The 14,436-nt window shown below is 48.5% G+C and overlaps 1 long non-coding RNA gene across 2 annotated transcripts; it reads left to right on the top strand.

Moving 5' to 3' along the window:
• Positions 1-10,403: 10,403 nt before the first annotated feature.
• LOC147971500 (uncharacterized) lies at positions 10,404-14,096 on the top strand. Of its 2 annotated transcripts, XR_015603320.1 has the most exons (4): positions 10,404-10,942; positions 11,038-11,143; positions 11,221-11,662; positions 11,981-14,096. It is a non-coding gene; the product is annotated as an uncharacterized LOC147971500 (long non-coding RNA). The 2 variants fall into 2 exon arrangements; XR_015603319.1 differs by having other exon boundaries at positions 10,413-10,942; positions 11,221-14,096.
• The last annotated feature ends 340 nt before the right edge of the window (positions 14,097-14,436 follow it).

Raw genomic sequence — 14,436 nt, 5'->3', positions numbered from 1 at the left:
TGGGTACTCCGGCAGGTGGACAAAAGCGGTGAGGATCTCCTCATCCAAAACACCCCAGAACACCTCCCCGGGGATCACAATACAGTACTGACAGTCTTCGAGACCTTCGCCTCAAATAATAGGCGTAAGCGAGTACTCCGCAGCCTTGCCGAAGTCTGCCACGTGGCAGCAACAAATCCATGGAGCGACACGGCTATCACCTTCAATGCCAGTGACGAACCTCAATTCCGAACAACCCGAGCACCAGCTGCTTTGGTCCTCAGTCCAATTGTGGACGGCTTTCGGCTCACTAAAGTGCTCATGGACGGCGGCAGCGGATTAAACCTCATTTACGAGGAAACCCTTCAAAAAATGGGAATAGACAGCAACCGTATAGAGCAAAGCAGCACGACCTTTCGAGGAATTATCCCTAGTCGGGAGGCACGTTGCGCTGGGAAAATCACACTAGATGTGGTATTCGGCACTCCGGAGAATTACAGGTCCGAAGAAATCACATTCCGATTGGCCCCGTTCAGTAGCGGATACCACGCCCTTCTAGGGCGGAAGGCATTCACGATTTTCCAAGCCATACCCCATTACGGGCACATGAAGCTCAAAATGCTCGGACCCAATGGAATCATCACTCTAGCTAGTGATCCGGACATAACACTCCGGGCCGAGAACAAAACAGCCGCACTGGCCCTCGAGGCATTATCTGAAGCCCTTGTGGCGGAGGAGTTAACCGCGCTGTGCTCCATAGTGGACAGGGACGACGTGATACTAGACAAAAGATCCAAGTCCACCTCCTTTAAACCAACGGACGAAATAGTCAAATTCCAAGTCCATCCAACGGATCACACAAAAATAGCATCCATCGGGGCACAATTAAACCCCGCTGTAGACTCTGCACTACGGGAGTTCCTGCGCGAGAATTGGGACATATTCGCCTGGCATCCTTCAGACATGCCAGGAATCCCACGCAGATTGGCTGAGCATAGCCTTAATGTTCTAAAAGGATTCAAGCCGGTAAAGCAGACTCTTTGGTGTTTCTCTGAACCTAAGCGACAAGCCATGGGAGAGGAGCTAGCCAAGCTACTGGAGGCCAGATTCATTAGAGAAATAAAACATCTGGACTGGCTAGCAAACCTGGTGATGGTACCAAAGAAGGACAAATCCTGGCGCCTATGCGTCGACTTCAAGGACCTTAATAAGGCTTGCACAAAGGATCCCTTCCCCCTCCCTCGCATCGATCAAATCATCGATGCTACCACAGGACACGAATCATTGTGCTTCCTCAACGCATACTCCGATTACCACCAGATTAAGATGGCGGAGTCCGATCAAGCCGCAACAGCATTTATCACTCCATACGGCCCCTTCTATTTTAACACAATGCCCTTCGGGCTAAAAAACGCCAGCGCAACATATCAGCGCATGATACAGACATGTCTGGAAAAGCATATCGGCAAGACAGTGGAGGCATGCGTAGATGATGTGGTCATTAAAACCAGACACGTCGACTCCTTAATAGACGACTTGAGGCTCACGTTCGACAATCTCCGAACATACGACATTAAGCTCAATCCGGAAAAATGTGTTTTCGGCATACCCGTCGGAAAGCTCCTGGGCTTCATCGTCTCCAGTAGAGGAATTGAAACAAATCCGTCTAAAATCCGAGCCCTGTCGCAGTTGGCTACCCCAACCGACCTCAAGCAAATCCAAAAGTTAACTGGATGTGTGGCGGCCTTAAGCCACTTTATCTCCCGATTAGGAGAAAATGCACTCCCCCTTTATCGCCTTCTTCGGCGCACTGAACACTTCAAGTGGACGGACGCAACCACGGCCGGATTGGAAGACATAAAAGCCATCCTGGCCACCAACCCAATCTTGGTCGCGCCAAATGTCGGCGAACCAATGCTATTATATATAGCGGCAATGCACCAAGTTGTAAGTGCAGTGCTCGTCGTCAAACGAGAGACAAATGGACATAAATTCCCACTTCAAAAGCCGGTATACTATGTATCTACCGTCCTCACTCCATGCAAATCACGGTACCCACATTACCAAAAGATAGCATACGCGGTATTCATGGCATCCCGGAAATTACGACACTACTTTCAAGAGTGTTCAATTACGGTGGCCTTTGAAGTACCACTCAACGACATAATAAACAACCGCGATGCCACGGGCCGGATTGCCAAATGGGCCATCGAGCTCCTCCCGTTCCACATAACATACAAACCACATCGAGCCATCAAGTCGCAAGTGCTGGCTCATTTCATCACCGAATGGACAGAAGCCGAACTCCCTAAAGAGTACGGCGCGTAATCCAATTGGATCATGCACTTCGACGGCTCTAAAATGCTGGCTGGTCTGGGGGTTGGCGTCGTCCTGACGTCCCCCACCGGAGATACAGTTCAATACGTACTCCAAATACTATACACAGACTCCAATAACGCAGCCGAATACGAGGCCCTATTGCACGGTCTCCGGGTGGTAGTTTCCATGGGTATTCAACGCCTAGAGGTGCGTGGGGATTCGAATCTCGCAATATCTCAAATAAATGGAGACTTCAATGCCAAGGATCCGAAAATGGTGGCGTATCGCAACGCCGTTCTCAAAATGTCAGCTCGGTTCGAGGGGCTTGAATTCCACCATGTGGCTCGGGAAAATAATCAGGCGGCGGATATCCTCGCCCGTCTTGGCGCTAAGCGCGACCCTGTCCCACCGAACATCTTCCTGGAAAACTGTTTAAGCCATCCATGGTATGGGAAGGGGACACCGGCAATAATAGTTCGGACCCGGTCACAACACCAGATACCGAACACTCTGACACAACCGGAGGCTCTGCCATTGAAATAACACCTTCAACCCATGTAATAATGGCCGTCATCGCACCCTGGACAGAGCCATTCCTGGCCTACCTAACTAGGCAGGAACTACCCGAGGACCAAAATGAGGCACGCTGCATAGTGCGGCGATCTAAATCCTACAAGGTCCACGAGGGAGAGCTTTATAAGAAAGGCACTACTGGAGTCCTTCAAAGGTGCATCTCCGAAGAGGAAGGGCGAAAGTTCTTGGCAGAAATCCATGCCGGACTCGGCGGCCACCACGCCGCAGCCCGGCCCTCGTAAGCAAGGCCTTCCGTATAGGTTTTTATTGGCCGACGACCCGGGCAGATGCGCAGCATCTGGTCCAACATTGCGTCGGTTGCCAGCTTTTTGCAAACCAAAGCCATATGCCGCCTACCGCCCTCCAAACAACCCCCATTACTTGGCCCTTCGCGGTCTGGGGGCTTGACATGGTCGGACCCCTTAAAGGGGGAACCCATAAGAAAAAATACTTACTGGTCATGGTGGATAAATTCACCAAATGGATAGAAGCCAAATCCGTCAAAACGGCTAAATCCGGACCGGTGATAGACTTCATATCTGGGGTTGTACACCGTTATGGCATCCCCCACAGCATCATCACTGACAATGACACAAATTTTACAGCCGACGAGGTGAAACTCTGGTGCAGCAATATGGGCATCAAGCTCGACTATGCTTCTGTCTATCACCCGCAAACTAACGGTCAAGTTGAGGGAGCAAATGGTCTTATCATGAGCGGCATCAATCCCAGACTAGTGCGGTCCTTAACGGAATCAAACACGCACTGGGTAGAGGAGCTCGACTCCATACTATGGGGGCTGCGGACCACGCCAAATCGCACTACCGGATACACACCGTTCTTTATGGTGTACGGCACAGAGGCGGTTCTGCCTTGCGACATAATTCATGACTCACCTCGAGTGCGCATGTACGAAGAAAAAGAGGCCGAGCTCGATCGGCAGGACAGTTTGGACGCCCTGGAGGAGGAGCGCGACGTGGCAAAGGCCTGTTCCGCATTTTATCAGCAACAGGCTCGAAGGTATCAAAGCAGAGAAATACGGGCCAAAACCTACAATGTTGGCGAACTAGTTCTACGCCTGCGGGAGAAGAAAAAGAACAAGCTCAAGCCCAAATGGGAAGGTCCCTTTATTATTGACCAGGTTCTGACCGGTGGAGCGTACCGTTTGCGGGATGCATCGGATAATCGACTCGAGCCAAACCCATGGAACGTAGCTGACTCCGAAGATTCTACGCCTAGCGCCGGACTATATGTTCGTCTCCTCACCTCCGTCAATTTTTTGCATATCTGTCTTTTCTCTCTTCCTCTCTTTTTATTTCTCATCCAGGCCCTAAAAGGCTAAACTTGTGTCTTGGTTGCACAATCGCGCCGCGCTAGCCGCGCTCATTATACCTGGGGGCTTCTTATACAGAAGCTTAATATAACTATTTTTCTGGGCTTTATATCCCGCACATGTGTTATTCTTCCGCATGTACCTTTTTTCGCCATTATATGCATCGATATGACTTAAGTTTTGGCCAAGCTGGGTTGCCTGGCTCTTGTATTTATGCCCTACGTTCTCGTTAATTCGGCTAGGGAATAAGGGGAGCACCTCTGCGATTGTTACTGTCGGGTCAGCCGGATGTGTACCTCAGACTGGGTGAAGCCGAAAGCTAGCGTTCTTAAGGGAATATTCGGTCGGTGAACAAAAGATGACTTTTATTTAATTTGAAAAAATGCCCCCAGATGTTTATAGCCTGCGTTCCTTTTCGTAGTTCGGACATGCACATTAGGGCATGCGTACCCAGGGAAAGGAACCCTTAATGGAACTATTCTCCCTGGAAGATGTTTTTTACTACCCATGTAATATAACATATCTAGTTGGGTACTTGTCTGTTCAAGCAGTTATGACCCCTACGCCTGGTTTCCATGCATACCCCGGTTTTTATATAATCGAGCAGGTATTCAGATACACTCCGGACTCTCGGGTCCAGAGGTCGAAGCGAAAAGGTCCTCCATGACAAATGATTTACAATCCGGCTAGGGACATTACATATGTCACTTGAAGTACACAGTCACTAAGACTGATTAAATTCTTCTTCTATACCATCCAATAGGCTGTCTAGCCAACAATCCTATTATGAATACTTTGCGGCTAATTATACTTGATCATACACTAAACTGACGGGGATCTCCTTCCCATTAGGCCCCACAGGTCCGACCTCGGCCATGTGGTTTGGGTCCGCTTTGGTGTATCGCGTCTTCACCATAGCTCAGGCTTCCCTCGCACCTTGTCGGCAAGTTGATCTTCCATAATCGGAAGCACCGCCGTGCTCCCTTGAGCTTCTCTACAAGCTCTCCCATGCCTCCTAGCAGGGATGCGGATGGCCACAAGGCTTGGGCAATACCCTGCATCACCTGACGAACTTGCTCGTGCAGTTGTGAGAGCTCTGGTAGAAGATCACCCGAAGACCCGGGCATCTCTTCTGCGGGACGACCCATCAGCATACCTGCAGACACAACTCTGTCAGCCGGCTTCTTCGCCGAACTCCTTTAAAAGTTCGTTCAAGCACTTACTAAAAATGTCGCGCCGAAGCCGCTTATTCTCCTTTACGAAGTCCGCTAGCTGGGCCTGGACATCTTTTAGTTCCTCGCCCAGCTGGGTATTGGCGTCTTGGAGATTGTGTTTCTGCTGCCTGACTCGCGTAAGCACGCACTCACCAGCATTTAGCTGTCAATCAGCACGTGCCGCATTCACCACTACGGCCTCCGGATTCACTCCGGGGTCACCTGCAACATCTATTGTTAGATTTGCATACATACCGCATACTACCTGGTAGCTGTCGTCTTTGCAAGGGAAACAAGTGTTACCAGAGGGACCCTTCTTGGACTCCCTCAACATGGCAACAGCGGCCCCTAGCTGGGCCTTGCATTCTTCCAGCTCTTGAGACAATTGGGAATTCTTCTCCGTTAGAACCTACTCAAATAAATGATCCTTAAATCAGTTGTGTCAACTGTTTCAAGTCTCAGGGGCTACTAATACATATAATCGTCAGATTTACTTACCCGTATATCCCTTACATACTGGTTCGTGGCTCTGGCTAGACCATTTTGAGCAGCATGGATGTACACGTCTCCGGAATTGAAGGCATCAAATGCCTCTGGTGAGAAACAAGCGTCACGGAGTATGGTCCGGCGACGCCTGTGATTCATGGCGCTCTCCACTTCGGAATTTATAGCGGATAGTCTGTCTGCATCCTCTGTAGGAGGAACATCCGGCGTCTGCCTCGCGTTAGCTTCCGCCTCTATGTCCGGCCCTGGAGCCCGACTGGTCGAGGCGTGATCGGCAGCCTCTCCGGATATAGTCCGGCGGGCGTTTTTTCTAGTAAACACAGATGTTATTATATTTTAAGCAAGATGACAACCACGGAATGAGGTTTTGTGTTATACCTCAGTGCTGGCGTCTCCGTTCTGACCGCCTTCCTTTTTTCCTACCTGGCTTTGGTGCCTCTTGTTGGCGAGTTGCTGCAGGTTCGGCACGGCGTCCCGAAGGCCTTCCCTGTAAGACACCATACATGTACGGTAGGTGAAGTGCATAAAAGGGGATCCTTTTTTGGGAGTTGGGACTTTGGTTTTTCTTACGTGTGACGCAGGGAGTAGTCCCGGATAGTCGGCCGTTATGGCCACCATGGCGTCATCGCAGCTCAATTGATAGAATTGCCTGTCTATCAGCTCCACGAATATGTCTGGATCCTCTTCAAGTCCGAGATCGAGGGCCCGGCCAGGGTCCTCCGGTTGTGGAGCTGGGCTGTTGACCTCCCTTATCGCTTTTCGCGGTTCCTGTCGTGAAATGGCAAGGTGAGTACCTACGACGAAGAATGCGGGAAGGTTGAGAGTAAAAAGGGCACAACTCACCCAGCTTGGAGGGTTGTACATGGAGAATCCGTCCCGTGGTTTAATGTGGATGAACTCCTCTTCCTCTCCCTTGAATAACTTGGACAGAACTTTTGCTAAAGCAGCAGGTGAGTCCGGTCCCTTGCGCCCGCAACGGGTGGCATCGTCTTCCCCGTTAAAACACCACAGGGGGTGCCCTCGATATTGAAGTGGTTGTACCCCCCGCATTATGCATATTGACATAGCCTCGATTATTGTCAATCCTGATTGAGCCAACGCTTTAATCTGGTTCATCAGATAAAGGACTTCTCCGTTATCTTCCTCCTAGGGGCTCCATGGGCACCAACTTCAACGCTTCTTCATAGGAGCATTGTCGAACTCAGGAAGACCTCGCCGAATAGGGTCTGGAAGAGGGACATCCTCCATGTAAAACCACTCCGAAGGCCAGTCTTCGGACGTCTTCCTCGGAGTACTGGACGGGTATCCGGTCTCGGCGATGCGCCATATTTCAGCTCCGCCCACTTGATAAAGTGATCCCTTCTGTGTGCAAGGCACAGGGCAGAATAGCCTTTTCCACAGCTCGAAATGAGCCTCGCAGCCCAAAAATAGTTCACAAATGGCAACATAGCCGGCGATGTGTAATATGGAAGCGGGGGTGAAATTATGCAACTGGAGGCCGTAAAACTCCAGGAGTCCGTGGAGGAACGGATGAATTGGAAATCCGAGTCCCCTTAGTAAGTGAGGGACAAGGCATACCCGCTCCTCCTTGGAGGGATTGGGGAAGCTCTCCGCTTGCTCCCCGCCATTATAAGTGGCGAGCCCGGCTCGAACGGGGACCATATACACCGGAGGGAGAAATCCCTGGGTCTGCAACTCTACTAATGGGCCGTGCGGGATGGAACACTTCTCCCAATCACCGGGCTTAGGGCTACGGGAGTGAGAGGAGGAGCTGCGGTGGCCGGCCATGATGGAGTGGATTTTTCCGAGCGCGCTCCGATGGATTCTTGCTGTGGGAAGATGGTGTGGATTGGATCTAAGAATCCCCATCCCTTTAATAGGCGATTTATTTACCTGGTTAGGGGGGCAAATGTAAAAACGCTCTGGCTCCTCGCATTCGCTCGACGCGTGGAAGATGGCCCTTATTGGGCGCAGAAGCCAAGAAGTCCAACATTTATGGGAGCCGGACCCTACTTAGCAGATGTTCAGGATTTGGAGAAGAACCTGCCTTGCAATGCCGAAGAAAATATTGCGCGCCGGACTCGTCGTCATTGAAGACTAGTTCAGGGGCTACTGAGGGAGTCCTGGATTAGGGGGTCTCCGGACAGCCGGACTGTTGGACTATGAAGATACAAGATTGAAGACTTCGTCCCGTGTCCGGATGGGACTCTCCTTTGCGTGGAAGGCAAGCTAGGCAATACGGATATGTAGATCTTCTCCCTTGTAACCGACCTTGTGTAACCCTAACCCCCTCCGGTGTCTATATAAACCGGAGGGTTTAGTCCGTAGCACAACATACAATCATACCATAGGCTAGCTTCTAGGGTTAGCCTCTACAATCTCGTGGTAGATCAACTCTTGTAATACTCATATCATCAAGAACAATCAAGCAGGAAGTAGGGTATTACCTCCATCAAGAGGGCCCGAACCTGGGTAAACATCTTGTCCCCCGCCTCCTGTTACCATCCGCCTTAGACGCACAGTTCGGGACCCCCTACCCAAGATCCGCCGGTTTTGACACCGACACCGTGTGATCCTTGATACTCGTTCTACCAGATCTCTGGAAAAAATCTGTTGCACAAACTCTAATAATATACTTCTCTTCTCAGCAAAATTTCACAGGATGAGGTCGAAGACTGGAGGGCAGAGGCAATGTACATTCTCTTAAGTAGCAAGATGAATCAAGTCAAAGCTAGTGAAATGGGTGATGAGATTAGCAAGATCTTCAGCAAAAATGAAGACTAAAACTTTTGATTTAGCCCGCGAGGCTAATTCTATCTAGACGTGACAAAAAAGTTTATCAATAACTCACATTTCTATGTAGTGTAGTTAGAAACTGCATGTTCATATTGAAAAGAGAACTATTTCGACAACAGTGCCCCTTACATCATCAGAGAGTGCCAGTAAACTATAAACAACAATGCCTCTTCTTATTTGTATGACAGCAATGACTCCCAAAACGAACCCTTACGCGTGACTCTGGTAAGCACCCTCCCGTGCCTCCAGAGGCGACATGGCCTTGTGCCACCAAAGCCTGGGTCACCATGCCTCCGGGCAATATCCACACACAAACATACCCTTAGATGTGACTCTGAAGACCACCCTCCCGTGCCTCCAGAGGTGACATGACCTTGTGCCACCAAAGCCTGGGTCACCATGCCTCCGGGAAATATCCACACACACGCACACACATACCAAGAGCACCTCAACCGTGACTAGCTCCTACGCACATGTGACTTCACATGCTTCAAACCCGTGCCTCCGGAGGCAACATACCAATGCCTTCGTAGTATTCACACATGTGCATGCACGCACAAACCTATATATCGTCAACAAAGCCTAGCTCTTAAGCAGACGTGACCGCGCATGCTTTAAACCCATGCCTTTCGAAACAAAGCAGCTTGCCTTTTGCACGATCTGTTATATAAAAATTAAACGAGTCGAAGGCGAGCAGGAGGTTCCCTCGCGCCGGAGGCGCCGTGTCACACCACGAGGGACAACGCGCCGCACGAACCAGCACATTGCACGACCAACACACACTTCGACCTATGCCTCCCTTCAAAATGTTTATGAAAATTAAACGAGCCGAAGGCGAGCAGGAGGTTCCCTCGCGCCGGAGGCGCCGTGTCATACCACGAGGGACAACGCGCCGCACGAACCAGCACCCTGCACGACCAACACACACTTCGACCTATGCCCCCCCCTTCAAGATGTTTATGAAAATTAAACGAGCCAAAGAAGAGCAGGAGGTTCCCTCGCACCGGAGGCGCCGTGTCACACCACGAGGGACAACGCGCCGCACGAACCAGCACGCTGCACAACCAACACACACTTCGACCTATGCCCCCCTTCAAGATGTTTATGAAAATTAAACGAGTCGAAGGCGAGTAGGAGGTTCCCTCACGCCGGAGGCATCGTGTCGCACCACGAGGGACAACACGCTGCACGACCAACACACACTTCGTCCTATGCCCCCCCTTCAAGATGCTTATGAAAATTAAATGAGCCGAAGGCGAGCAGGAGGTTCTCTCGCGCCAGAGGCGCTTTTCTTTAATTTAGTAAAGTTATAAACCCCTGCCTCTCCTAGTGCTCACCTGTGCCTATAAAGAAGTCACACGATTGAACGATTCTGAAGACTGCCGTTTTACATTAAAAAGTTGCTTTTTTTCCTTACTTGAAAGGTCACATTTGTAGTGTTGGTAGTCCTCGCCCGTAACTACCCTATAAATCTCCATTACCCGGAAATATAATTGGAATAAAAAGGGAAACGAGAAAGGGAAATAGGGAACCAACCGCGCGAACTGGTATTTTCTTTGTGTTTTCGCGCGGAAAGGGAAAACGAAATTTTTTGATAGTTTGAGGGTCAAACTGCAAAACGCACGAAACCACAAACCGGAAAGGGAAAATCGGGAACCAACCGCGCCAACTGGTTTTCCCTCGTGGGAGCACTCCGCGCGCAACACTTGGCACGCGCGGAATGCTCCCGAACCACTCGTTACGAGCGCTCCGAAGGAGCCCTCGTTAACTAGTTGCTCCCGTAATCTGTCGTTGTCCTTCCGTCCCCGTCTTCAGAAAAAAAGAGCGCTCAACAGAGGAGGAGCGAATTTGTCGGACCTAGATACAAAGGATCAGACAGGTCATCACTGACAGAGGGGGTCGATCGAGGCGCGTGTGATGCAGGCGATGTGGTCGATCGGTCCAGCCGAACCGGGCGATCGTCTGCGAGGGGCTCGAGTCGTCATGCGAGAGGGGATCCAGCCGATGTCGTCGATCAGGCTTCGATTGAGAAAGAGAGGGGACGCGGGGATGAAGGCCGACGCTTCAGCTGATCAAAACTGCTCCATTGAGACTTGATAGATGCAATCATACTTCAGTTTCTCAGCCAATATTCATGGTGGGTGATCTATATATGCTTCCATCTCTGCCAGTCTTCGCTAACCCTTTCCACTCTCGGTACCACATCTTCCACCATGTTGGCCGGGTAGGTTTCCTCTTTCCAGTTCATGTATGATTCATTGTTCTTCCAAGCAATTACGTTATCCTGATTTCCTCTCATACCAAAAATTCTACGTACAGGTTATGTTCATGCTAGCTGTACTTGACTGATTTGACCATATCCTGGAGCTTTGTACTGGGAATATTTTTGGTCAATAGTTCATAATCTAAAATGACATTCGTACATGTAATTACTCCACACCTTATCCTTACACACTTTACCATCCATGTTTTTAGGCTGCACGATTTCTATGATGATTGCAGGCGATGGAGATTGCTCAATCCCGATTCAGCATCGAGTACCTAGCCGACGGTACACGCGGACGTCAGGGAAGTTTTGGTTGGGGATCTCTGTTGAGACGTGCTGAGGGTGTGCGTCGCTTTTTCTGGGCAGGTTCTTTCACTTGCACACACCAACTTTCTACATCTATGGAAATCTAAACCGGAAGTTTTTAAACTTGAGTAACTGAATTTTATTAAGCCAAATGAGAATCTTGTCAGTTGTACGTATTTTCTGTGATTTTCTTACCCAATTCTCTATGCAGTCATCCCTGACTATTAGGGAGACAATATACAATCTATTGTTAGTTACACTGTTAAAGCTAGCAGCAGGAGGTTGTTAATGTCATCAAAACATGCAACAAGAATCCAAGCCCAACAGAAATCATTTTTGTTTGCATTGAACCAAAGTGCAACTACACTGGAGGTATGCAGATTATTTTCTCTAATACAACAAATGCTTCATCTGTCAATTATCTCCAAAAGATATGGCTTCACCGGGTACAAAGTTCGTCTTATTGGTGTCCGCTCCCTATTTTAATCTCTACGAAACCCTCTCCTTAATTATGACATGGTATCCTTTGAGAAAAAAATGTAAGACTTTGGTTCTTTGTGGAAGTATCATGAAAAATAATAGGGTGAACCTTGCTCACAAGCATATAATCTCCTCCGATTTATGCCCCCGCTGTGCTACGTCACCTGAAGATTCCACTCATCTCTTAATCACATGTCCTCTTGCCAACAGGATATGGCAACGTGTAGGTTTCCTGCCCTCGACCGACGATATCAATGAATTCTGGGACACTCCGCTGCCTCAACACCTCCCCAAGAATGCCTGGTCCTTCGTTCTCCTCGCTCTTCTCTGGAAAATTTGGGCAGCACGTAATGACATGCTGTTTAGGAATATTGATCAATGTTCTGTAATAACCCTTAGAAATCTTATATCTGACTTAGACCTTTGGTCACACCTTCTTATCGAAACGGGTGACAAGGAGGACGTCTTCTCGTAGCGTTCCTACCTCTCTGCACGTTTCACCATGCCTCTGTAATTCTGTAACTACTGCTTCTTCAGCCGTTTGAGCAATATATTCAGGTGGGGGAACTCCCCCCTGTGATTCTAAAAAAGGGGTAAATCGATATTTGCATCATGTAGACAAGAACATGTCACAACTAAGGGCGTGTTCGGGAGCCCTCCCGCTTCTCAACTCCACAACTCCGAACGATTTAATTCCTGGTTATGGGCACGGGAAGCTGGCTAAAGACGCAGTGTAATATTTGAGGAGTTGTGGAGTTGAGAAATCACAGCTCCTCCAAAACCAGGAAGTGGGAGTTGAGGAGATATTACCGGTCCCTGCCACCGCAAAGTGAGCCCCTCGTACCGTTTCGCTCGTTCTTTCTCCTCCACACCCCCGCACGGGCTATTACTTTTTGCTAAAACAGCTACAGCTGACCGGGCCTATGGGCCATCCCATCATTTCCACACTGTATGGACTATTAGCCTACTACAATATCTATCTGAATGGGCTACAGAAGGGCAATATGCTGGGCTTCAGGCTCGCTCCCTGGTGCGAGCGAGAAGCTGTGTAGGCGAACGGATCGCTGGATCCCGGCTCTCTCGTGAGAAGCTGGCGATCAGAAGCTGGCGGTGGAGTTCAGGATTTTGTGGCCACGGAGGAGTACCGAACATGCCCTAAGAGAGCTTCCCTTGGTTGTCAAAATTTTATTCTTGAGTTTATTGTCAATGAAAATTGTCTTCTTACAGGAATCCTTCCATGCTGCAATCTAATTATCTCTGAAATACCAATATGGTGTTTATCAATTTGATCAGTCCAACGACATTGTAGTTTTACTTTCAGAAATGTGTGTTCTGATGTATTTCTATTTACTTTATGCTTATTTCCCTTATTCACTATTTGTAGGAAACAATAATAAGTTGAATGGCAAGAAAACAAAGCATGCACTATTATTCAGAACTAGTTGACTGCCTGTGCATTGCCACGGCTCCTTAAGCTTTTCGTCATCTCATAGTGTAGACATAATGCATGTAAAAAATCACACATATATATAAAATATAGACATGTAATATTCCAAAAACAATAAATTTGACTTCGCTTGAAATGTATATTTTGTTGGATGCCCGTGTGCCACGATCGAGAACATTTATAAAAGCAATAAGCTCTATGACATGTGCAAAAGCTCTTGCAATTTGCAGTTTAAGATTGCACCCAACCAATATCGATGATTTGTTTTGCATCAGTTTTGAAACCACCACATATTCCTCCAATTTTTCTCCTCCAATACAAGTGCTTCCTTCTCAAACGCCCAGACATGAGCAAGACAAGGTATTGTCTTTGTCCTCCCATGTTTTCATTCTTACCTCTCAAACTATCTCTACACAAGCCCTCTCCTCCTCCGACCAACCCACGACCTCTAGAACCAAGCTCCCACCTCTGGCCTGCAGGTCCTTCCGGACGCTACTCGTCTGCTCCTTTCAATGTAAAATACAACCAAATTTGGCAAATTAACTCAGATGTACACCACCTGCCTTTTTTCAGATATAGACAAATCCATAGAACTCACATGAATGACAAACAAAACTCTCAAAGGCTTATTGTTGCAAATATCTAGGGAGAAGACCAGAGTAGGGACATGGCGGAAAATCAGAGTCGGAAAACTAACGGCTACAATCAAAGAAGACGAACAGATGATCACCAGAGTCTATTTGGCCCGCTCAGAACCTGGACTACCTAAAAAAAGGTTAGCAGACTGATGGCTGGATGGTTTTGGCTTCATGCTCACCATGTAGGAATTATGTGTATATGTTTATTTGTCTACAACATGGGTAGTCAATACAATGCTCAGTTTTGACACGTTCAATGTTCATGTAGTTGACTCCAGTAATAAACATACTTGAGTTACAATTTTAATTTTTAATATAAATGCACACCAATAATAGCATAGTACAACTAACTGACTTCTTGGCACAAATCACATTTTCTGGCAGCGATTCAAATCAAACCCAAGCTATAGCCTCATAATCAATCCTGGGCTCCAAGCTCACCCCTGAAGACCATGCCACCACTCATGCCAACGAGAGGTGGACAGAAGATTCAGAAGCAAGTAAAGCCTTTATGGCCTAGCAAAATGAATTAAGTTGGGCAGTGGATGACACGGTTTAAAGCACAAAGAGAATGGATCATA

This window comes from Triticum urartu, chromosome 5A (genome assembly GCF_056163025.1).
Source record: "Triticum urartu cultivar PI428250 chromosome 5A, HENAU_Tu73, whole genome shotgun sequence".
Taxonomy (NCBI): Eukaryota; Viridiplantae; Streptophyta; class Magnoliopsida; order Poales; family Poaceae; genus Triticum; species Triticum urartu.
The sequence above is the reverse complement of the archived record's forward strand: the minus strand, read 5'-3'. Positions and strand labels throughout refer to the sequence as shown.